Genomic DNA, 25,618 nt, shown 5'->3' with positions numbered 1-25,618 from the left:
CTTTTATGATTTTCTTTGCAAATTAGAGTTAATGATGAGCCTAGTGGTTAAGCTTTTATATTTTTTTGGTCTTGTGTTCGAATCCTTGTGTGTGCAAAGAAGAGTTTATTTTGATAGGTTAAAGTTTCTTAAGTTTTGATTGATTATTTAGTTATTTAACGTTATTTTATTTTATTTTATTAATAAGGGAAGTTACTTCCAAAATTTTGCTCACGGTTCCCTTTTGTTTTTATTTTTGCTATCTATTTCATTTTATTTTTTTGCACGTTTATCTTTTTCGTTTTGTTTTTCTTCTATCATTCAATTTGAAGTTTTGGAACCTCTTTACTATTCTATTTGAGTCCTCCATTAGTATCTTGCTATTTTCTTCTTTGTTCTCTTGTTCAGTGTCCAAGCAAGTTTCGAATCGAGTAAGTAAAAATACCATTTCTCTTTGAGATTTACATTGGTTTCCTTGATTCTTATACATATGGATTGAGATCGAAATTCTTGAGAAGTTAGTACGATTGTGCAATTGGGTTATAGGACAGTAGAGTATAAGGAAATCAATCAATTGTTAGCGCATGGCATCACCTCTCAAGTGTGTGTTCTTGTACACTTATAATTAGGGGTAATTTTGTGTTGAATTTTTGTGATTTGTAGCAATTCTGGGGTGGTTTTTGGACCACATGAGTGGTTCACACGGCTGTGTGTCATTTAGAAAATTGGGTAAAATTGGTCACACAATCTGGGAGGGTCACACGGGCTGGTCAGATGGCCTTATGACCACTGATAGGAAAATTGACAGTGAGTTACACGGGTTGCGCACATGGACGTGTGTCTATACCACAAGAACGTGTGCCTTGACCACATGGTCGTGTCTCCTCTGCATTTAAATTTGACAATGAGCTACACGGTTTGCTCAAACGAATATGTCCCTCAATCACACAGGCGTGTGTTCTGTCACACAGCCTGGACCCCTCCACATGGCCGTGTGGCCCTATTTTTGCAATTTTTACACCTTTTTAGAAATTGTTCTGTTTTGGTTCCCAAGTGATTCCTAACTCATTTAAGCCTTTGTAAAAGTGGATAGGACACTAATTCTATTTGTGGAAGGTTTATTTAGGGGCGTGTTACCCCTCGAATGTTAATAAGAATGTGTATTTATAAGATTCAATCTGTTGTTTGCATGAGTGCGCATTGTTGTGATATACCGAATTTGGAGTATGTAAATGTATGGGTGTTTTAATTGGAAATTGTGTACAATGTCATTCCGTTATTCTGTATCCAAAAACGATTATGCCTGATTTTGTATATCTGTATTGATTAATTTGTTCAGAATAATTATGTCTGATTCTGAATATCCATATTGATTTTGTTACCTGAAAATGATTGTGGTTTGTTCGTATTGATTGTAATATTTGCATTTGCATTTGGGTTTGGGATCTGAATGATCTGAATATGAAGTGAGGGAAGTGTGATTTGGCAGTTTTAACTGCATTATTTGATTTGGCGGTAAAACCACAATAATTCAAGTGGAAAATGACCACAAAATGGTGTGAATTGGTTGGATGGGTCCATTATAACCCAAAATTGGTATGTAAGGGATGGAAGGGTCTAGTAAACCCTATTTGGTGTGATGGGATAGACGGAGATGATGTGTAGCAGTTGGATAGAGGGAATTTCATTGCATTTGTTCAACATCTGAGTATGTATTATGTATACGTCTAATTTTAATATTTGCATACTGATTCGCTTATTCGTTGTGTATAGGTATTATAAATTATCTGAGATCTCCGTGTGTAAGGATGTTCATTTGACATCGTTTATTTACGATTGTTTTAGAGTCGCACTGGGCTTTCGTAGCTCACTCCCTCAGTTTCATCTTTTCAGGTAGAACATGAGGTTAGGTCTCGAACTCAACAAATCAGAGAATCTCAATATATTTCTTTTTCAGTTTGTTTAAATAAGTTTTCTATAGTACTTGTTCCGATTTAGTTGGTTTGTAAATAACTTTAAGTAAACCGCGATATGGGATTTTTGGTTTAAGTTAACTTAATGGTTTTCGTACTTTTACGTCGTATTACTCCAATAATATGATTACCAAATCCTTTTTAGTTTCAAAACTATTGCACAATTATTTTATATGGTTTTAAGATAACTGAATGACATTTGTTTTGAGCCATCTCGACACACAATATTATACATGGCAGCAACTAACATGCAAATAACCTACCACTTAGTCAACCACCTAGTCAGGCCTATCATCCGTATTATCAATGAGATGGTTGTAATAACATACTTGATTTATCATGTTTATTAATACAAGGCGTTACCATTATTATTTCAGTTTCTTTTCTGTGTATATAAATAAATTGTTTTATAATAATGTCCTGAGAATAATATGATTATTCTTAAAAAGGGTCCTTAGTCAAGTATTATTGTTGGCTAAGACAACAATAATGCGTTAAGACTAACATGTAGTTGATTGATGATAAAGAGTTGTCATTGCTATGGAGTGTCAAAATTAATGCATGAATATGTCTGTTAGAGAACAACATATTGGACTGACCCATTATGAGTATGTTTCTTGGATTATTATGTAATTGTCACAACATTACTCATAGCGATTAATATGTATATGATCCTCAGACTTGAGATCACCATTATCCCAACATCGTGAGTTGTATATTTTGATACAGTCAAACGTACACCGTAACTGGTTGTTCTATAAAGGCTGATGTTGGATATACCACGATCTATGTAGAGGGATATGGTTGACCGATATAGGATAAGTCCCTCCTACATAATTGGAGTAATATCTTAGGCCACTTGATTGAGTGAGAATAGAAATGCATGGCCATGCTCAAATAAGCTGATATGAGATGTCGTACTTATTTGTATATCATAGTCTACTCAAGATATCAAGAAACATGGGATGGACTCTGCAAGTGTGACTATTCCATGACTTGTGTCCAACCTAGAGATAAAGGACTTAAGGATTAATGCATGAAAGGTTAATCGCAAAAAGGTTATGTCGAATCATGATTTCTTATAACTTAGGTAGCAATGATGCATTGCTAGATGCCACTCATTGTTTGTAACATTAGAATCGTTCTAGTATTACTGCTAACGTTACAAGAACCTACAGGGTCACACCCTATGGTTGAAATGAACGGAATAAAACATAGTTGGTATTGTGTTTGGTTGTCACATGAATTAAATTAATTGTAGAATTAATTTAATTGGGTAATCAAATATCGAACATACACTACACCAAAACAGGCTTTTAGCGGCGTTCTTAGCGGCGTTTGGACAAAAAAGGCCACTAAAAATCGAGCATTAGCAGCGATTTACGTAAAACGCCGCTAAAGATCGAGCATTAGCGGCGTTTCCAGTAAAGCGCCGCTAAAAATTAGCATTAGCGTTTTTTGGAAAAACGCCGCAAAAAGTCTAAGCCCAACGACATCGTTTTGTACCTTTTAGATCTTTAGCAGCATTTTTTAAAAAGCGCCGCTAATGCTCAGATCTTTAGCGGCGTTTTTAAAAAAGCGCTGCAAAAACATTTTATCTGCTATTTACTATTTAATTTATTTTTAATTGAATATTTGTTAAAAATGGATAAATTTGAAATAAAAAAACATAGAAAAATATTTGTTAAAAATGAAGAAATTAAAATACCATTATTTAAAATAATTTTAAAATTTTTTGTGTACATGATTGATTGATTTTTAATTTATATATTAAATAATTTCAAATATAATTGTAAAAGATACGATAGTATTAATTTTAAAATATTTAATTTAATTATCATTATAGTTTAGTGTTTAATATATATGGTTAATTTAGGATTTAGGGTTGGTTTAAGAGTTGCAATTTTAAGGTTTATAAATTATGGAATTAGAGATCATGGGTTAGGGATTTTGATTTAAGGGTTGTGATTTAAGGTTTATAGGTTATGGGTTAGGGGTTAAGGGTTAGAGATTAAGAGTTAGGGATTTAGGGTTTATAGATTAGTGTTAGGTTAGGGTTTAGGGTTTAGATTAATTAGTGTATTTTAATTTATATATTAAATAATGTTTAGGGGTTAGGGGTTAGGGACTTGGGGTCGGGTTAGGGTTTATAATTTAGATTAATTAGTGTTTTTTAATTTCTATATTAAATAAGGTTTAGAGGTTAGTGGTTTGGGGTTAAGAGTTAGTGATTTAGGGTTTAGAGATTCGGGGTCGAGTTAGGGTTTAAGGTTTAGATTAATTAGTATTTTTTAATTTATATATTAAATAATGTCTTATATAATTGTAAAAGAGAAATAATAAATTGTAAAGATTATTAGTTTAAAATTGATATGCAATATACAATAACTGCATATAAAAAATTGTAAAATATGCGAGCTTTGGCAGCGTTTATAGCCAAAAAGCCGCTAATATGATTTAGAATTTTTCAAAACGGTGTCGTTTCATTACAATAATTTAATTTATTAGTGGCGTTTCTTCTGTAAACGCCGAAAAAGGTAACATTAGCAGTGTTTCTGACTAAAAAATATTTAATTTAAACCATTTGATATATTTAAATATTAGATTTTAAAAAATTAATAAATAAAAAATGTAAAAAATTGGTACGAATAGGTAACTATCTATTTTAGATATATAGGACCAAATTATAACAAATAAAAATAAAATACAAAAACTAAAATCATTCCACATTGAACATCTAGCAAAATAATTATATTTTAGTTAGGAAGAAATATCTCTAATAAAATGGAGATTAGATCGGAAATGAACAATATAAAATCATAATTAGCGTCTCAATCTTTAATAGAAATTTGATATGTGAGAGATTATTTGATAGTAAAATAATTTTACTTTAAAAAAATAGCGCCATTTCATATAGCAGAACATTTAGCGGCGTTTTTATAAAAAAACGCCACAAAAAATAATTTTACTTTAAAAATAGTCATTTTATGTAGCAAAACATTTAGCGGTGTTTTCATAAAAACGCCGCAAAAAAATCAATTTATAAAAAATAAAATAAAAAATTTTTAGCATAGTAAAATGAAATAAATTTTTGTATAAGCAATAGCGGCGTTTTTTAAAAAAACGTTACTAAAAATAAATCAATTTATAAAAAACAAAATAAAAAATTTTTAACATACTAAAACGGTATCATTTTGTTCAAATTAAAATAATTTTTGTGACGTTTTTGATAAAAATGCCGCAATAGATAAACAATACGCCGCAAATTTAATTTCATTTTAGGCGGTTTTATCCCAAAACTCCCCCCAAAATAATTTCATTTTCCCCCCTAAAATTGGCTTCTGTTTCAATTTAGAAGTTTATCCAGACACACACACTCTCTCAGACGTTCAGCGCTCACTTTTTTTCTCTCGACGGTTCTCTCAACATCCCTAATCTTCAAAGCCTATCATATCCCTAATCCATTCCGCTTTTTATCTTCTTACTAGCATTTACCATTGAAAAACACTCGCGATCTATCTTCACTCACCATCACTCACCATGCTCGAGCTTTCCTCCACACTCTCAAGCCATGTTCGGTTCTTGCTGCAGTCCTTGACCGAAGCCAACGCTGACTCTGTTTTTCGAGAACTTTGCCAGGTTTTTTATTTTTGGGCTTTCGCCTTTCGCCGGGCTTGCGAGCTTGTGCTGCTTCCTTCCTTCCTTGGATGTCTGAGACCTTTTATGACTTCTATATGATTGTTGTTTTCATTATTTGTGATTGAAAACCCAGTCACTTCCTCAGAAATCTGGCTGTACATTTTTTCCTTCTTTTTTTTTTCAGTTCAATTGATAAACGATATTCTTAAAATTCAGTCAAAGGAAAATATATTTGTTGTGTATGGGTTTATGATGATAATCCAAAGGCTTGTTTCTCAAAACATTCGCAGTGGCCGCCTAAGAGCTTTCGCCTTTCGCCGGGCTTGAGAGCTTGTGCTGCTTCATTCCTTCCTTGGATGTTTGAGACCTTTTATGACTTGTATATAGTTGTTTTTCATTATTTGCGCTTGAAAATCCAATTATTTTCTCAGAAATCTGGTTGTATATTTTTCCCTTTTTTTTCAGTTCCATTGATAAACGATATTCATAAAATTGAGTCAAATGATAATATATTTCATGTGTATGGGTTTATGATGATAAGTTGTAAGGCTTGTTTCTCAAAACATTCGCAGTGGCCGCCTGAGAGCTTTCGCTTTTCGCCGGGCTTGAGAGCTTGTGCTACTTTTATCCTTCCTTGGATGTCTGAGACCTTTTATTATATCTTTATAATTGTTTCACTTTTTAAATATAATTTGTGATTGAAATCCAGCTATTTTCAGTGAAAAGGAGTTTTTAAATTGATGTATATGTGTTGATGATGACAAATTCAAAGGCTTGTTTCTCAAAAACATTCGCAGTGGCCGCCTAAGAGCTTTCGCCTTCGCCAGGCTTGAGAGATTGTGCTGCTTTATTCCTTCCTTGGATGTCTGAAACTTATAAAATTTACTTGTCGATTTATATAATACCGAAACCAAAGATAACCTGATTTGAGTGAAATACCTGTTTAATTCCTTTTGTTTACTTGTATATGATGAAGAGAGATGGGAATTCAGCTAAATCTACTCCATTAGATGGGAAGTGATTTTTATTTTCCACACTTCCCTCCAAAACCCAATAATAAATTAAGATTAATTATGTTTGTTTGCTTAGTCATGTCGACACACTTTCCCCTTCTACCCTTCCCTTCAAAACCCAAATTCCTTCAAGCAAAACCCAAACCCTCCTTCAAATTATGCTCATCGCTCTCCACTGTTTCAGTCCCACCAACAAAAACCAGCCACAAGCCATTTCCCGCCGAGGTTTCCAGGACCATAACGGAATTGTCTTCTATAGGGACCCTTTCCACTCTAGCTCAAGATGGGTGGCCCTTGGGTGTTGGTGTAAGGTTTGCTGTCGATGCTGAGGGCACCCCTGTTTTGTGCTTGCCTCAACCTTCTCCTGATGCAATGTGGATTACGGACTCCTCAGTGTACAATACAGGGCAGTCTTACCAAACCAGCTGATGTAACCATTTTGAGGGTAAGGCTGTTTCTTTTTTTTTTTAAAGTGATATTACTTTATAATTTATACATGATGTTTTACCAACACTATGTGGAATTTTTGAATGTTTGCATGTTTTGGTTTCATGTTCTCCTAACAGTCCATTTCTTTACCCTGTAATGTGCTGATAAAAAGGGAAAAGGAAGGAAGAAAATCTAAAATTTAACATTCGATGTTAGCTTTGTTGCACCTTTTTTCTCATTGAGTGTTCTATTTCTTTGTGTTATCAGTATCTTCGTTCTTTTCATGGTAGTGTTTTTGTTCCATATTTCCCACTACATGCTTCTCCCAGCTGGTATTATATATATGCTTGTGTAATGCAGGAGCTGCTACTATGATATTATATTGTTTCAGTCTTATTTATTGATTGTTGGAGATATGGATGGATGGTTAGGATTATAAGTTATTGTTAAAGTTTTAATCTAGGAATAGGAATATAGGATTAAAGCTTTATTTGTAACTTAGCAGTTATCATTTTTTTCACATCTCCTCAATGAAATTTTCATTCGGCTAAATACTTACAAGTTGAACACTAGTCGCTAAAACTTAAATTGCAGCACTCGAACTCTGTTGATATATTAGAAATTGTTTCCTTTTTTATTGCCATTCTTTGTTGCTTGCTGTCTTATTATGTCTTTTTTTTCTTCACTTTTTCACAGCATAAGCCCAAATCATGCGAGTTTCAAACTCACAGAGGTGATAGAATCAAAGTGCACTATCGGGTATGTTGGCTTCAGCTTGATATTTTATTTTTGTACTATAAGTGCTCGTTTGACCCTTAAATGTAAGTAACAAATATTTGATGATGGATTGTGGTTCAATTTATTATTTTTACATTTTTTTGGGGGCTGGAAATTGCCTGTTGATTCTTGCTTAAAATAAGAAACTGTTTGCAATATTAACTTGTACATTTGTGACTGAAAATGGGTTTTCTTTTTGAGTAGTTGCTGCTGTTCCTGATGGCTTGAAGGCATGGGAGATGCTGAAAGGAAGACCACATAATGTAGATCTCATTTTGACAGAAGTGGATTTGCCATCTATATAAGGATTTGCTCTTCTTACACTAATTATGGAGCATGATATTTGTAAAAGCATCCTTGTTATAAGTATGATATGAAAGATTCTTTAATATTTTCTAAACATTTGTACAGTTATTAATTTATTATTTTAAATTCTAAATTTAAATTCAATAAGCATTATAAGCATGATATTTATTTTTACTTAAGAGTTCTAACTTTTGGATTTTAATTGTGTTATTAATGTATTATTTTAAATTCTAAATTCTAAATTCATTAATTTTTATATTTAGTTTTAAAGTTAAAATTTTTGTAAAAAATTTAAATCTTTAAAACATAATATAATATTTATCATAGAAATAAATATTATTTGAAAAAAAGTTATTTTTTTTAAATATATGTTTTTAGTGGCGTTTGTGGGAAAAGCGTTGCTAAAAGTCATGACCTATAGCGGCGTTTGTGAGATAAGCGTCGCTAAAGCTCCTGATCTATAGCGGCGTTTGTGGGAAAAGCGCCGCTAAAAGTCATGATCTATAGCAGCGTTTATTTCTAAAAACGCCTCAAACGTTTGCGGCGTTAACAACAGCGGCATTTTTTGCGGCGCTTTCAAAAACGCCGCTAAAAGCATAAAAAACGCCGCTAAAAACCTGTTTTGGTGTAGTGATATTATATGTACAAGGTGTTGTACACATAATGAGAACATATTATATGATTTTGGTTTGTATATAAATTCAAATAAATATAGTTTACCGAAATCATTATTATAATTAATGTAATTATAATTTTCGGTTTAAAATATTGTTATATTTATTTTATTTATTTAATGAATTATGATTCATTATATATACCAATTATAAGAGGGATATATGAGACAATTTTTTAAAAAAAAAACCCTAAAAAATATAAAATCTCATTTTTCCTTTGCTTGAGGAGTCTACGTCAAGCAAAGTCTTCTTTAAAAATAGTTTTGGGGATTTCTTCCGTTCATTGTCAACTCGGTGGATTGCGTAAAGGCCGGAGTCACTAAAGGTTGTGGCTTGGTTCGATAGTAGAACAAAATACTTATTGCTGAGGCATCACTCTCTATTCAGTATAAATATTCGATAATTTTGAAACCTTATTCCATCCCGATTCATTCCTCACACATGGATCCATGGTTTTGATCGCCGGATGTATTAATTTTTTGCTACTCCGTGGGGGTGCCAGCTTTCCAATACCCTCCCCTATATATACCTTAGAGCATGATGAATAAAGGATCAATCCTTTTTCCTCTTTAAAAAAAAACCCTGGCATTCTCCTTCCATGTTTTCCACTCTTCCTCCTCTTCCTTTAGCCTTCTACTCTAGCTCTCTACCTGTCATAAGTAAAGCGGCCCTCCAATCACCACCACATTCTCCTTGTTGTCTCCTCCTTGTAAATTCCCTGTATCAATAGTGCAAACTCATTACCACTCCACCTATATTCATTATTAAATAAATTTTTAAAAAATATTTTTACCATAAAATATTTTCTTCCACCCATATCGTAAGTGTAAGAAAATATAGTTTATTTAAAGTAATCTATATTTCATTTTTATAAAAATATCAATTATCTTTTTAAATACAATATTATTATCTATTTGGATGGAAACAAGTTAGGTTTTAATTTTTGGCCAAATTAATTGCATATTTATCTATTTACAACACTTCTTCCATGAATTCTCCCTACAGGAAGTGTTTTTTACTGGAGTGGTAGGAGACGCACTTTCCCCCATCTTGACACGCCAACAAAAACACTACCTATATATATCAAATTAAACTTCAAAGAAAAATATAAGAAAATTTAATTGTTGGATTGAATTTTGAAAATCCAAGAATCCAAGGATGATAAAGATCTGAACTAGAAAAATCAACCCAACAAAGTAAATTAATTCAAGTAAGTAAATTTGGTGTCGTTGCTTGAATATGGTTAATGAGTATTTATTTTTTTTGTATAATTTTTTTCATTTTAATTTTATATTAAACATGTGAAACAAGTTTTTTGCGAAGATGAGTAGATGAACTACAATCGTTATTTATTACGATGGTCAAATTTGTGACACCGAAATTGAGATCATTTTTGTATCAACTCAATCTACATAATTGGCTTCCAATCAAAGCATCAAATTGAACAAGCTTCTGCCAAAAATTTGAAGGAAAGTCTCGACTTCAATCCGGGGAAGAATTTCGAGCTTGAAATATATATATCTAACTGTTGGGAAATGTCTCATATTGTAGTAAACATGTAACTTTTTCTATTTATTTGAACGATGAATAAAATTTAATTTCACATTTCACTATTATGTCTTTTGTATTTTTTACCTTTCTTAATTTGCATGCATAACAAAATTGTGACAAGCAAATATTAGGTCATTGATTGTCTAAGTTCAAATTGAAGATAAGTGGCATTGTAAGAACGTTTACATTGCGAGAAAGAAAATTTACTTTAGTAGATAATTTAAATGAGTCGTAATTTCATAAAAGAATAAAAGTGAGATGATTATGTCGTTTACAATTCCAATTGGGGAGATGGCTAGTCTTGGCTATTAGAGTAGTTGACTCTACAGGTAGACAAATAGATGTATTCATTGGTAGAACGATACATTGGACTGGACCTAATATGAATTAATTCTGGATCCATTTGTGAATTAATTCACTTATTGCGTTCATAGTGTGATTTACCTAAATCCTGAGTTAGTCATTGACCATGCGTATGCAACTCAAGTACTTTGATATAAATGGAGACTTATGCTTTAAAGATGATCGAGTCCATAGCCAGTATGTTGGGTACATGACTTGTGTATGGTATGGATTTACTAGCAACAGTGGAATTCATAGCTCAATTAAAGAGTTAATAATATCCTCTCATTGGCATTGTGCGGATTGATAAATATGAAACGTGGTCACGGGTTGCTGGTTCTCGAACGAGCAATTTATTATAGCCAGTTATTGACAATGATCATGTTAATCATTAAGAAGACACAATGATGACAATGAAATAAAATAAGATTGCATTGAGTGAACGGATTTAACTCAAAGAAATCAATGATATCATATGAGGGTAACACACATATGATGAGGTCATTTGACAAAGTACTTGGATGAATTACTTTCGTAAAGAGTATACAATAAGGAGTTTTCAATCACGGTACTTATTGTGGACTAACTCCATGATTAAGTAATTGCAAATTATTGGAATGATACTTCTAGACATAATTGCAATTACTAGAGCTTAATTGTATATGTCCGATTGGTCCCTCTACTAACTCAACAAAAGTTCAATCGGACTGCATTTGAATCAAAAGAAAATTCTACAACTTTGGAAATAATTTAATTGAGTCGATTTATTCGATGTGGAATTAAATTAGGTGGTTGTGAGAATTGTTCAACGTGAGAATTCGATTAAATAATTTTCTTAAAAAATTAATTTGAAAAATCTAATTAATTTTTGGAAAAATTAATTTTGATCAAATAAAATTTAATTAATCAATTTAATTAAAAATAATATGATATTTTTGGAAATTAATTTCTAAGTCAGACAATTGGTCCACTGGATAATTGAACTTGAAAATTGGACTTGAGATCGAAATTGGGCCCAGGAGCCCAAAACCAAGACCCAAAAACTGGTCGAACTGGGTTCGGTATGAGAAATCGGATCGATGGTCCAACCGGTGACTAGACCGAACTAGTCGGGTCATCATTAACTCAAATCAAACTAGCAACAACTGAACTAGCTTGGGGTGTCGTAAGGGTGTTGCACCTGCATCACAGAACACAGCTGTGCCGGCGGTTGTGACGGCTTCATTCCGGTGACCGACGACGGTTGGTCTTCGGTGGTTTAACAGTGGAAGAGTTACACTCCTACTGGGACTCTACTAGAGAATTTGATTTCAGATTAACTATTTCAAAAATAATATTATTTTAATAATTTATTATTAAATTTAATTTAATAATTATCTTATAATATTTTATTAATTTAATATTAAAGTGATTATCTTAATATTAAATTTAATTTAATATTTATCTTGTAAATAAATATTCTATTATTTTAATAAAATTTAATATTAAAGTGATTAAGTTTAATCATAGTTGAACTTTCTAAACTCTCCCTATATAAAGAGAGTCTTGGGTCCTTATTTTTCCACACTTGAGAATTAAGATTCACGAACTAATTGGATGTAATCCATGTTCTTACTAGTTAATCATGGGATCCAAGAGGACATGGTTGATGGTTGAAAGAATGATTGTAGCAACGGAAAAATGTTTTTTCAAAGTTTTAATACAAGATGCATGCATCATGCAACATTCTTGATATGTTGCTGAAATAAAAATATTTGCTTAATACAAAGATAGTAATTAGTAAATCTTTCATTTTTTTCAGTTCAAATATGTCACATGCTCCTCTTATTAGCATTCTTACTGAGAATAAATTAAATAGGGATGACTTTCAAAAATGAAAACGAAACTTGCTAATAGTTCTCAATTGTGAGAAACACAAATTTGTTCTTGACAAAATGTGCCCTCCTAAAGCTCAGCCCAAAGTGAGAGATCGTTGGAGAGATTCTGACTCGATTACTCGATGTTATATGTTAGCGAGCATGAGTAGTGTGTTGCAAAAGCAACACAAGAATTTTCGTACTGTCAAAGAGATCATGAAAAATTTGGAAGATTTGCTCAGAGGCCAAGTCACATTGGCTCGACAATCTGCTATTAAAAATTTGATGAATTCTCAATAGAAACCTAACACTCCAATCAAAGAACATATACTTTAGCTTAAGGGATTCTTTGCGGAAGTAGAAGACAATAGGGCTGAACTGGATACGATGTAATAGCCCGTTATTAGTGGTGTCAGTGATGGTGGTTTGAGGACTACGATTTCGATAAATGAGTTAGTATTTTAATGTTTATTTAATGTCTATAGGATTATATTAGGGTCGTATTAAATTTTTGTTCAGAAATTTTGAGGTTTAGATAGTTAAAAAGAACTAAACCGTAAAAGATGCAAAAATTAATTTCTATTAGTTAGATGGATTAAATGGCTTTGGAAATGTAAATTAACGGACTTAGTTGGTAATTATGCCATACATAATGTTGATGGACATTTATGGACTCATGTAAATTGAGAGCATGGTGCGTTAGTTTGTTTGGGGATCTTCTAGTAGAAATCGAAAAATGACGTTAGTTAACTGGGAAGACATTTGTCAACCTCGAGAGCATAGCGGGATTGGTTTGAGAAAACTGCAAGATCATAACATTTCTTTTATGATAAAGTTGTGTTTTAAAACTTGTTACTGACTCTAAAGCCCTTTGGGTATAGGTCCTTCGAGCTTAATATGGGGTTAGAAACAGAATTCTTGAATCTCTTTCAATAAGTAGATGTTCTTTCCTGTGGAGAGCCCTCACCAAGGTTTGGTCCCTTATTCATGGGAATTTGATCTTGTCAATAGGGGATGGGTGAAACATTAGATGTTGGCAGGATCCCTGGGTTCCAAATACAGGGCCTCTAGTTAATTTGATCCTTGGGCATTCAAATCTTGGTCTAGATTGTTTGCTTAGTGATATGGTTTCAGAGGACGGCACTTGGAATCTATATTTATTTCAGGTTTGGCTACCTGAGATGGTTGTTCAAAAGATTATTGGAGTCCCTTCTCCTTACCCGACAACAATGGTTGATAGGATCATTTTGGGAGGTACGTTGACAAGTTCCTTTTTTTATTAAAAGTGCTTATGAGAAAATTCGTGAAACCTTCCAGAAGTCGAATGAGGCTTTGTGGAAAATCCCCTGGAAGTATCAAGGTCCACAAAGGGTTAAGTTCTTCATTTGGCTTGCCCTTAAGCAGAAGTTTCTCACTAACATGGAAAGACTTTGAAGAGGTATCAGTCATAGCTCGGTGTGCGAGGTTTGTGGACACATCACTGAGGATGTGTTGCATGCTATTAGGAATTGCCCTGCTACAAGAGATATTTGGAATGTTTTACTTGCTACTAATAAAATTGTTAGTTTTTATTCAAGTTATTTAATGGATTAGATCGTCTCAAATCTGCAGAACGAGCATAACTTGGGATTCGGAGAGGTCGACTGGAAATGCTTTTTTGGGATACTCACATGGTGCATATGGAAAAATCGTAATCTCTTTATCTTTCAGGGGACATCTTGGAGTAATATCGACATGATTAAGGTCTCTTATAATTGGGCTAGACAGTTTATGATGTCAGCTAGAAGCCCAACGAGATCACCTCAAGCTCCAAAAGCCTGTTCCAATTTTCTTGGAAATTGGGTCTACTTGAATACTGACGGTTCCGTCAAGACTGAGGATGATTTTGCTTCAACAGGAGGAACTATGCGAGACTAATATGGGAATTAGATTTTTGGCTTTAATAGATTCTTGGGGAGCTACTCAGTATTTGAGGCTGAAATGTGGGGCATCTTAGATGGTTTAGACATCTTGAGTGATCGAGGTTATGTTGACGTGCGAGTTTAAACAGATAGTCTAGAAGTGACTTCTGCCATTAAGGAAGGCTTCAAATGAGGATCTAACTCTGCTTTGATTATGATAACTCTTTAGCGGTTATCCCGATTTTATCATTAGAGTATTTGTCATATCCCTAGAGATGAAAACCAGGCAGCCGATCGATTGGTTAAATTAACTCATTTGGATAGTCAAGGTTTACAAGTTTTTAAAGTTTCTCCATTTGGGAAAATGGGATACGTGATATAATTTGTTCTTTTCTTTTCCATATTTATTACCAAACAAAATCAAGGATAAAATGGTAATTTAAAATTTTAAAAATTAAAACAAAACAATCAAGAAAGGGAGTTGTCATCTTTTTTGAGCTATCACTGAAAATTAAAGGGAAAAAAACACCATTGTTAAGTCTTGGTTCAGCTAGGAGGTTTCATTTTGCATGGTAGGTAATTTTCACTTGTTCTTAATGATTTTCTTGTTTTTGAGATTGTATTAGCTTAATCTACTTAGCCTGGGGGTCAATTTGTTAAGTTTTTAAAATTCTAGGGATCTACCATGAATGATGTGTATGTGTTTTGAATTTAGATGATAGAATGTTAAGCTTGAGTGATGAGTAAACTTATTTTGTTAAGTGATTTTTAGCGAATTTAGGGTTTAGGGATTTATTTGTTTAAATAATAAAATTCATTGATAATTATGTGAAATAGTAGGAAATATGAGTTGTTTAGGATCTATTAAAATTGCCTAGCATGGTTTTTGGTTAAAAAGGACTAAATTGTAAATTTCAGGCTAAATTGTAAAAAAGTTAAAAAGTTAAGGGTAAATTCATAATTTTATATTAAAATAGGTTGTAAGTTAGAGTCTATAAAGTTAAGCTATTTGAAATGCTTAATTCAGTTAAATTATTATTTAGATCAAGAAAATAATCAACCGGACTTGAATTGAGGGAAATTGAAAGTCTTAGATTAGTTTTAGACTTTGTTGTAACAACCGTGGTGGTTGCAATGTTTGGATTGTGTGTTAGTTATTGTTGTGTTAGATATAATTTAATTTGGAAATATTACAATGTTTTAAATATTTTACGGTTTAATAGTCTCGTTTGAACCTTGGGAATACTTAGGATACAAATGACATGTCATTAGGGATTATATGGTTTCGGGTGCTGGTCCTAGATGTCTTAACGATGGCTAAGGTCCTGCATTTGTTACATATTCTCTGCAGCTCATGTGAGCAGCATCGTGTAGCTAACATTTCGACCCACAACTCATGTGAGCAGGCCCATTTCACAGCTCGTGTGAGCATTATTAAAAAGGTTACGGTTACATGAAAATACACATTTTGTGTGAGCATTCCCGAGTATCCGATGTTATTCTATATGGTTTAATGGGTAAGTAAAGTTTAATGGAAATATTGAAATTATTTGTATTAATGATCATATGAAATGGAAAGTTAGTATGTGCAAATGAATAGAAAAGGGCACTAATCAAACATGTGAAGAAAGGTGGATGTATGTAATTCATTTCATGTTATATATCATGTTTCATAGATGTTATATTTTTATGTTATCTACTAACTATGTGGATTGTTGTGAATAGAAAAGAAAAATACCTATATGAATTATTGAGCATGGTTAAATGATTTATCATTTGTTGTTCGGTAAGTTTGAGTTTCTCTTATACGAGCTTACTAAGCACTAGTTGCTTACGTGGTTGTTTTTTTCTCTATTTTGTAGATCATCGGAAGCTCGATCGGTTGGGAATATTGTCGGAGCCTATCACACTATTCGTTGATCACTTTGGTAGATTTGGTTATTTTTTGCTATGGTTATAAATGACATGTATAGGGCTTATAAGTAATAGAAGTTTAAATATGTTACTTAGTCAACTAGATGTGATTATGCCTTTTGTGTACATATTTTGCTTTGACTTGTAATGCATAGGCAAGTTGTGTCTTTTGGATCACTTATAAGTGCATTGTAAATATATGGCTAGTGACTTATACCTATGTGATTGAAATGGTTAAATGACTTGTGGATGTGATGATGTATGTTTATGGTATAATGTGATTTTGAATGAAATGAATTGGTGTGAATTGTGGTGCCTTTGAATGGCATATTGGTTAGAACTTATAGGTTGATGGATTTGGTATATTTTGAGTGTGTTTGGACAGTGTTTTGATCATATGAATGTATGTGTAAATGGTGTGTCTTGATGTGAAACAATTGGTTTTATGATGGCTTGTTTTAGGGGCTAAAATTGGAGCACACGTGTTGTCACACGGCATGTGCCACATACGGTCACTGTACATGGACGTGTGTCGTTATTGTTTTAGGTGTAAGTTTCACACAATTTGAGACAGAGTCTCTAATGTAGCCGTGTATCTCAAAACAGTTCATGGCACGGTTTGGCACAAGGCTCGCGACACGACCGTGTAGCCTGATTTCAAAAACCCACATGGGTGGGCACACGGGTTGAGACACAACCGTGTGTCCCTACTTTGAATGTCCGCACAGTCTAGGCTATGTCACACGACCATGTGACCCCTGTTTATTGATTTTTCATATTTTTCCAAAATGTTCTGATTTGTTTCAAATTGATCCTTGATTGTCCCCAAATTTTTCTTAAAGCCTCGAAGACTCGATTTAAGGCCCAAATGTGTATTTTTGCCATGATTGTATTGAGTTATTAGAAATAAATATTAAATTGTATTATTATTCTATTTTGAAGTTAAAGGTTCTATTTTCTATAGTAATGCTTCGTAAGCCTAATTTAGTGACGGAGACGAGTTAGTTGTATTACACGTGAACACTTAGATTGAAATATTGCTCAAATCCTTAACCAAGGAGTTTGTTGGTTTTAAGGCCGCTTACAACTTGGGAAATAAGGTGCTTACCTTGACTCAGATCATGAAGGAATTACAATCCTATGAGTTGATGCTGAATGGTGGTAAGCTGGTTCAGGAGAAACCTTAGGCAAACTTAGCTATGGGCCCCTCGTCCTCTAAGAGGAAGCAGAAAGCTAAAGGAAAAAAGAAACCAACTAAGTCTTCGGTTCCATCTTATGTGGATAGGAAGAAGGCTAAGAAGTCAAAAGATCCTAAAAAGTTTAAATGTTTCTTCTACAATAAGAAAGAGCATTTCAGATCAAATTGTAAGGATATTTGGATTACCTAGCCAAAAAAGGTAAAGGTATAGAAGTATTTGTTATAACACCCCAAAATTTTATTTTTGGGTATTGTGAATGCGTGACACAAAATATCTATCTGCTTTAGTGGTTATGTGTTCTGGGTGTGTTTGGGAGGTCCTAAGTTCAAGCCAGGACTTGGGAAAATTTTGGTATTTTTATTAATATCTTTGGTTAGTAGGCTTTGAAGTAAAAGTTGGCAAATAATTAACAAAATGGGACTGCTCGTTTGGTGGATAAGTGGAGTGTTGGTGTGAAGGAGGTCCTGTGTTTGAATCTTAGCGTGGGCATTATTTTTGCTCGTGCGTCCAGGAGAGTTTGAGATGGACTAAAAATCTGAGTAGTGGATTTAGTGGGGAGTTTGATGGAGAAAAATAAGGGATTGGGGTGGTTATCAAATATTTTGTTCATCTTTTTTTTCCTTTTTTTTACTTTCCCTAAAATCCCTCCACACTCTTGTCGTTTTACTCTTCATTGCTGTCGAATTTTTGCTCTCTTTCACCCTTCATCTTCTTGATTTTTCTTTTCCCAGTCTGCCTCGTGTCGCTCCACGTTTGTCTGCGATCGTTCGGTAAGTTTTAGATAAGTGATTTGTCTTCATTTGTTAACTTTCTTCTAAAATAAGGGATTAGGGTAGTTATCAAATATTCTGTTCATATTTGTTTTTTTCTCTTTTTTTACTTTCCCCAAAATCCCTCCACCCTCTTGTCGTTTTTCTCTTCATTGCTGCCGAATTTCTGCTCTCTTTCACCCTTTATCTTCTTGATTTTTCTTTCCCCACTCTGCCTCGTGTCGCTCCATGTTTGTCTATGATCGTTCGGTAAGTTTTAGATAAGTGATTTGTCTCCATATGTTAACTTTCTTTTGAAGTGTTTTGTTTATGCCAATTAGGGAAGGATTCAAGGGCTCGTAATCACCAATCAAAGTCTTAGTTTGTGTGGGAATTACTGTTCATCGGTTGAAGGTAAGGTTTAGTCGCTTATGGGTTAAAACCTCGACACGAGTTCGATTTGGGATCACGTTATGTGAGACTAAATTAGTGTTATTTGTTCAATTATAGGCTCTGGAGTGCCCAGAGACTATTTTAGCATCAAACAAAATCAAGTGTACTCGAAACGCAAAAAATGAGATTCAGTGAAAAGCAGAAATTACTTGCTGTTTGGATAACAGCAGTAGGCTAAATTTGGAAAATCACCATAAATTATGGAAATCGAACTAGAGGAATAAAAAAATATAGAATTAAAGCTTATTGAGTGTAGTTTCTCATAGAAGAAACGGTGTAAGTAATGAAATTTTAAATCATGAGATATAATAAGTTTTGTGAGATAAGGTCAGAATGAATTCGGATTCCCCTATTCTGACTTTGGAAAATCATCGAAAATTGGAAAAACATAATTAGGGGTTGAAATTTACACGTTTAAATTATTAATGAGTCTATTTTCAATAAAAACAAATGGTAACATCATCCAAATGTTTTACTAAGAGATAATTAATTTTTAGCAAAGAAAGGTCAAAGCTGTTGGACAGCAGAACAAAGGTAAGATTGAAGATTTTACTGTACTTATTGGCTGAACCAAAAATTCTAAAAATTTTATGCTAGAAAGGTATTTGAGTCTAGTTTCAAAGACATCAAACGGACCTTAATTTGGAATTCTGTAGCTGAAGATATAAATAATTTAGTAATAGTGACTCAAGTAGACATCTTTGAAGGAACATATAAGTAAATAGTGAAAACATATATGAATATTTAGCTAGCACGAGTTACATTAAAAATGGACCACGCGGCCAAGGCCAATTTGGGCCAAGTGGGCCACATGGGCGTGTGGGTCCACATGGGCAGACCACATGGGTATGTGAGCCCATTTTCACTGAATTGAGTGCTAAGGTTGCACGGGTCGCCCAAGTCGACTGTGAACCTATTGTAGGGTCGGTAAGCATCACTTAGACCCCTAATTGTATGAACTGACTGTTTGATTTATATATATGTTGAGCATGATGATAGTATGCTTGTATACTGAACTGGTTATATGTACTAATGTCCTTAGATAGCATGTCATGACTTGTATGTTGCATTGCATGGGGTTGGGTTGGGTTGATTATATTTGGAGGCAGTGTACTGAAATGATCTGAAGTCTAACATACTGGCAGCTCAACTTTAAATTACTATTTTGTGCTGTATTCGATACTACCTGGAGTGTAGCATGGGTGGGTTGATTTGATCCCCACATGGAGTGTAGGGTTGGTCGGAGATGGTGTGTAGAGGCTGGTTGGGTAGGGCTTTGTTACTGAATACTGCATGACTACTACTAATACTATGATGGACTAAGGCCCTACTGCATATTTGATACTGTACTGAGATGGGCTAAGGCCTAAACTGTTACTGATACTGAAAAAAAAGGGCTTAGGCCTAAGATTGCTTTAACTGTACACTGTGATTTACTATTGTTTGGTCATGTGGGATTACACACTGCGTTTTCATAAACTCACCCCTTTTGTTTAAACGTGCACAAGTAATCCCCAGATCTAGATGGAATGGTGAAGCGGAGGACTCGGCGGTGACCACGATTTTGGACTTTCATGGTTTTTAACTCATATTTACGATAATTGGTTTTATTTCTTTTCTATTTTTACTGGCTAAGTTTTTAGGTTGTAATTGGACTTTCGGACTTTGGTTTTAGGTTTTAATTATCTTTACCTTATAGATTACAACTGCTAGTAGTAGGAAACCTTGGTTTTCCAAAGAAACAAATGTTTTTCCTAAACACACGATAGTTTAATCTGTTTGAAAAGCTTCTACAAACGAATAACATTTTGAAACTATCGATTAAATGAGCAACACAACTTTGGAACTAATAAGATATTAAGATAAGGAATTCAATGGAAATGGTTTTAACGCGACGACACAATTCTCAAACACCCTATCATGTGACATCGCTAAATCCAACCATAACGTCTGGCCCGGGTTTGGGGTGTTACATTTGTGGTTGAAGCTTGCTTAATGGAAGAATCAATTGAAAACTAGGTTATTGATTCTAAAGCCACTAACCATGTGTGTGTTTCTTTATAGGGTTTAGCGAAACAAGAAGTCTGCGTGACAGGAGCCTCTCATTGCGAACTAGAGATGGGAGCTATGTTTCAGCTAAAGCAGTGAGAGAAGTTATTTTACACATTGATAATTTTAGGAAGATTGTTTTAAAGAACGTATTTTATATACCTCATTTTAAGAGGAATTTAATTTCTATAACATGTTTATTTTATGACGGTTATATCGTGACATTCAATAAAAGGATTTCTGTTCACAGAAGTCATTCTTTAATCTGTAATGGATGGATGGAAAACAATCTCTACTTAATCAAACCAAATAACTACTTGATGCTTCAAACTGAAATAGTGAATAAAAAACTTAAAAACTTCTCACTCTAATGAAGGATACCTTTGGCACTTAAGACTTGGTTATATTAACTAAGAAAGAATCATTAGACTTGTACGGGAGTTTTTCACTCGACGACTATTCTCAATATGAATATGTGTATCTAATGCACCGCAAAAGCCAAAACTTTGATAAATTTTGAGAGTTTCGTGCGGAAGTGGAAAAGTAATTAGGTTTATCCATCAAGAATCTTTGGTTTGATCGCACTAGAAATATTTATCCGATGAGTTTTTAGGATACCTCATAGAGAATGAAATCTTATCCAAGTTGACTGCGTTGGGCACTCCACGACAAAATGGCGTAGCTGAGAGAAGGAATAGAACTTTACTTGATATGGTTAATTCAATGTTAAGTTATTCACAACTCCCTACTTCCTTCTGGGATATGCGATACAAACGGCTTGCTGTATTTTGAATGATGTGTCAACCAAGTTTACTTGCAAGACACCTTATGAACTGTGGCATGGAAAGAAACCCACTCTAAATCAATTTAGAATATGGGGTTGTCCAGCATACGTTTTGGATAAGGATACAAAGAAATTGGATGCACGAACAGAATTGTGCAAGTTTATAGGATATCCGAAAGGAATAAAGGGAGGATTATTCTACAATCTAAAAGATAATATGATTAAATTTTCTACTCATGTTACTTTTCTCAATGAAAGCTACCTGAATAACTTTAAGCCTCGAAGTAAAGTGGTACTCGAGGAACTTTCGGGAGTGGTAGAACAATCACCAAGTTCAATTCTCGAGAAAGTTGTAGAAAGACATGCAAAAGATCAACAACATAGGGAATCTGTCGTAGTGGGAGAGTTTCTAAGAAGTTAAACTTTTTCATCTATTATGGTAGTATTTATAATACGAAAGCCAATCATGAGGATGATGATCCATACACTTATGAGGAGGCTATGTAGGACATTGATTCCAAGCTCTAGAAACAGGCCATGGATGCCGAGATGGATTCTATAAAATCCAATACGGTGTGGGAACTTGTAAACTTTCTGGTTGGGGTTAAACCCATATGGTGTAAGTGGATTTACAAGACGAAGAGAAATGAGGAAGGGAAAGTGGAAATACACAAAACTAGACTTGCAGGGAAATGCTGCACACAAAAAGAAAAGACCTCTCCAGTAGTCATGCTCAAGTATCTGCATACTTTTATCCATTGCCGCTACTCTCAATTATAAGATCTAGCAAATGGATGTCAAGACAACATTCTTAAATGGCTATCTTGATGAGATCATTTACATGACTCAACCCATTAACTATGTTGTTAAAAGAAAGGAGTAGAAAGTTTGCAAACTACTAAGATTCATATATGGATTTAAGCAAGTGTTCTACTTATGCAATAAAAGATTTGATTAAATGATTAAGACTTTTGGATTTGAGCAAAACACTAATCAACCTTGTGTTTATAAGCATATAAAGGACAAAAAGGTGGTCTTCCTTATTTTGTATGTCAATGATATTCTACTTACCGGAAACAATGTAGGAGAATTGTCATCGGTTAAACTATGGTTAGCTCAACAGTTTAACATGAAAGACTTGGGTGAAGCTAGTTATATTCTTGGAATTCGAGTCCTTAGGGATCGAAAGAATAAAATGATAGCTCTATTTCAAGCTTCATACATCGATAAGGTACTGGAACGTTTTGCAATGACTGATGCGAAGCCAGGTGCCCAGCTGGCAGCATCAAGTTTTCATCTTTCTTTAGATGTTTGTCCTAAGATAGCGGAAGAAATAGAGCATAAGAGTAAGGTTCCATATGCTTCGGTAGTTGGAAGCATTATGTATGCGATGTTTTGCAAATGTCCAAATATTTGTTTCGCAGTAGGAATGGTTAGTCAATATCAAGTGAATCTAGGTCTCAGGCATTGGCAAGATGTAAAGCATATATTAAGGTATCTTAAAAGAACCAAGGATTATATGCTTGTGTATTCTGAGGAGAACCTTACTCCTGTTAGATACACAGACTCAGACATCCAAACATGTATAGTTTTGAGGAAACCGATGTCGAGAAATGTATTCGTTTTAGGCCATGGAGCCATAGTATAAAGAGGTGTAAAAAAACTTGCAGTACTAACTCTACTATGGAGTCTGAGTATGTGGCTGCTTCTGAGGCAACGAAAGAAGCAATATGGCTTTGAAAGTTCTTAATCGATCTTGAACTCATTTCTGGTATGGAAAAATCTATAACATTGTATTGTGATAACAATATTGCAGTAGCTAATACCAAAGAAATAAGAAGTCACAAGAGGACGAAACACATTAATTGGAATTATCACTTGATACGATAGGCAATAGCCGAAAGAATTGTAGATGTGATGAAAGTATCTTCTAAAGATAACCTTACGGATCCGTTTACTAAGACTCTTGTAACTAGGAGTTTTAACAAACACGTCGAGGATATGGGAATGTGAAACATGACACATTTATTTCACTAAGGCAAGTGGGAGATTTTTTGGAAATGTGTTCATATTGTAGTATACATGTAACTGTTTTCTATTTATTTGAATGATGAATAAATAAAGTTAATTTCACATTTCACTATTATGTCTTTTGTATTTTTATCTTGGAATTATCACTTGATACGATAGGCAACAGCCGAAAGAATTGTAGATGTGATGAAAGTATCTTCTAAAGATAACCTTACGGATCCGTTTACTAAGACTCTTGTAACTAGGAGTTTTAACAAACACGTCGAGGATATGGGAATGTGAAACATGACACATTTATTTCACTAAGGCAAGTGGGAGATTTTTTGGAAATGTGTTCATATTGTAGTAAACATGTAACTGTTTTCTATTTATTTGAATGATGAATAAATAAAGTTAATTTCACATTTCACTATTATGTCTTTTGTATTTTTATCTTTCATATTTTGAATGCATAGCAAAATTGTGACAACCAAATATTAGCTCATTGATTGTCTAAGTTCAAACTGAAGATAAGTGGCATTATAAGAACATTTCCATTGTGAGAAAGAAAACTTACATCAATATATAATCTAAATGAGTCCGTAATCCTATAAAAGAATCAAAGTGAGCATTTGACTTAAATACTGAGAAAGATGATTATGTTGTCTACAATTTCAATTGGAGAGATAACTAGTCTTGGCTATCGGAGCAGTTGACTCCACGGGTAGACACATAGATGTATTCATTGGTAGAACGATACATTGGACTGGACCCAATATGAATTAATTCTGAATCCGTTTGTGAATTAATTCACTTATGGCGTTCATGATGTGATTTACCTAAATCCTGAATTAGTTATTGACCATGCGTATGCAGCTCATATGCTTTGATATAAATAGAGGCTTATGCTTTAAAGATGATGGAGCCCATAGCCGGTATGTTGGGTACATGACTTGTGTATGGTATGGATTTACTAGCAACAGTGAAATACATAGCTCAATTAAAGAGTTAATGATATCCTCTTATCGGTATTGTGTGGATTGATAAATATGAAACGTGGTCACGGGTTGCTAGTTCTCGAACGAGCAATTTATCATAGCCATTTGTTGACAGTGATCATGTTAATCATTAAGAAGACACAATGGTGACAATGAAATCACTACACCAAAACAGGCTTTTCGCGGCATTTTTAGTGGCGTTTGGATAAAAAATACCGCTAAAAATTGAACATTAGCGGCGCTTTAAGGAAAGCGCCGTTAAAAATGAGCATTAGAGGCGTTTTCTAGAAAAACGCCGCAAAAAATGTAAGCCTAACGGCGTCATTTTCTGACCTTTCGGGGCTTTAGCGATGTTTTTGAAAAAGCGCCGCTAATGCTCGGGGCTTTAGCGGCGTTTTTGAAAAAGCAACGCTAATGCTCTAGTCTTTAGCGGCATTTTTGAAAAGCGCCGCTAATGCTCTGGTCTTTAGTGGCGTTTTCGAAAAAGCGCCGCTAATGCTCGGTGCTTTAGCGGCGTTTTTGAAAAAGCGCCGCAAAAATATTTTATCTGTCTATTTACTATTAAATTTGTTTATTTATATTAATTAAAATTTAATTTATTTTTAATTGAATATTTGTTAAAAATGGATAAATTTGAAATAATTTGAAATAAAAACGTTGAAAAATATTTGTTAAAAATGGAAAAATTAAAATACTATTATTTAAAATAATTTTAAAATTTTTGGGGTACATGATTGATTGATTTTTAATTCATATATTAAATAATTTCATATATAATTGTAAAAGATACGATAGTATTAATTTTAAAATATTTAATTAATTATCATTATAGTTTAGGGTATATGGTTAATTTAGGATTTAAAGTCGGTTTAGGAGTTACAATTTTAAGGTTTATAGATTATGGAATTAGGGATTATGGATTAGGGATTTTGGTTTAAGGGTTGTGATTTAGGGTTAGGGGTTAGAGATTAAGTGTTGGGAATTTAGGGTTTAGGGTTTACATTAATTAGTATGTTTTAATT

At 33.7% G+C, this 25,618-nt stretch overlaps 1 long non-coding RNA gene and 3 other non-coding genes across 4 annotated transcripts; all 4 read left to right on the top strand.

The window, feature by feature from the left end:
• The first annotated feature begins 5,293 nt into the window (after positions 1–5,293).
• Positions 5,294–8,290, top strand: LOC107901040 (uncharacterized). Its single transcript, XR_001685096.2, has 3 exons — positions 5,294–7,049; positions 7,730–7,792; positions 8,015–8,290. It is a non-coding gene; the product is annotated as an uncharacterized lncRNA (long non-coding RNA).
• On the top strand, positions 5,836–5,959 carry LOC121218782 (small nucleolar RNA SNORD14). Its single transcript, XR_005915259.1, has one exon. It is a non-coding gene; the product is annotated as a small nucleolar RNA SNORD14 (small nucleolar RNA).
• LOC121218771 (small nucleolar RNA SNORD14) lies at positions 6,117–6,241 on the top strand. The gene has a single exon (XR_005915248.1). It is a non-coding gene; the product is annotated as a small nucleolar RNA SNORD14 (small nucleolar RNA).
• LOC121218793 (small nucleolar RNA SNORD14) lies at positions 6,341–6,465 on the top strand. Its single transcript, XR_005915270.1, has one exon. It is a non-coding gene; the product is annotated as a small nucleolar RNA SNORD14 (small nucleolar RNA).
• Positions 8,291–25,618: the final 17,328 nt, after the last annotated feature.

This window comes from Gossypium hirsutum, chromosome D06 (assembly GCF_007990345.1).
Source record: "Gossypium hirsutum isolate 1008001.06 chromosome D06, Gossypium_hirsutum_v2.1, whole genome shotgun sequence".
Taxonomy (NCBI): domain Eukaryota; kingdom Viridiplantae; phylum Streptophyta; class Magnoliopsida; order Malvales; family Malvaceae; genus Gossypium; species Gossypium hirsutum.
This window is presented reverse-complemented; position numbering and strand designations above follow the sequence as displayed.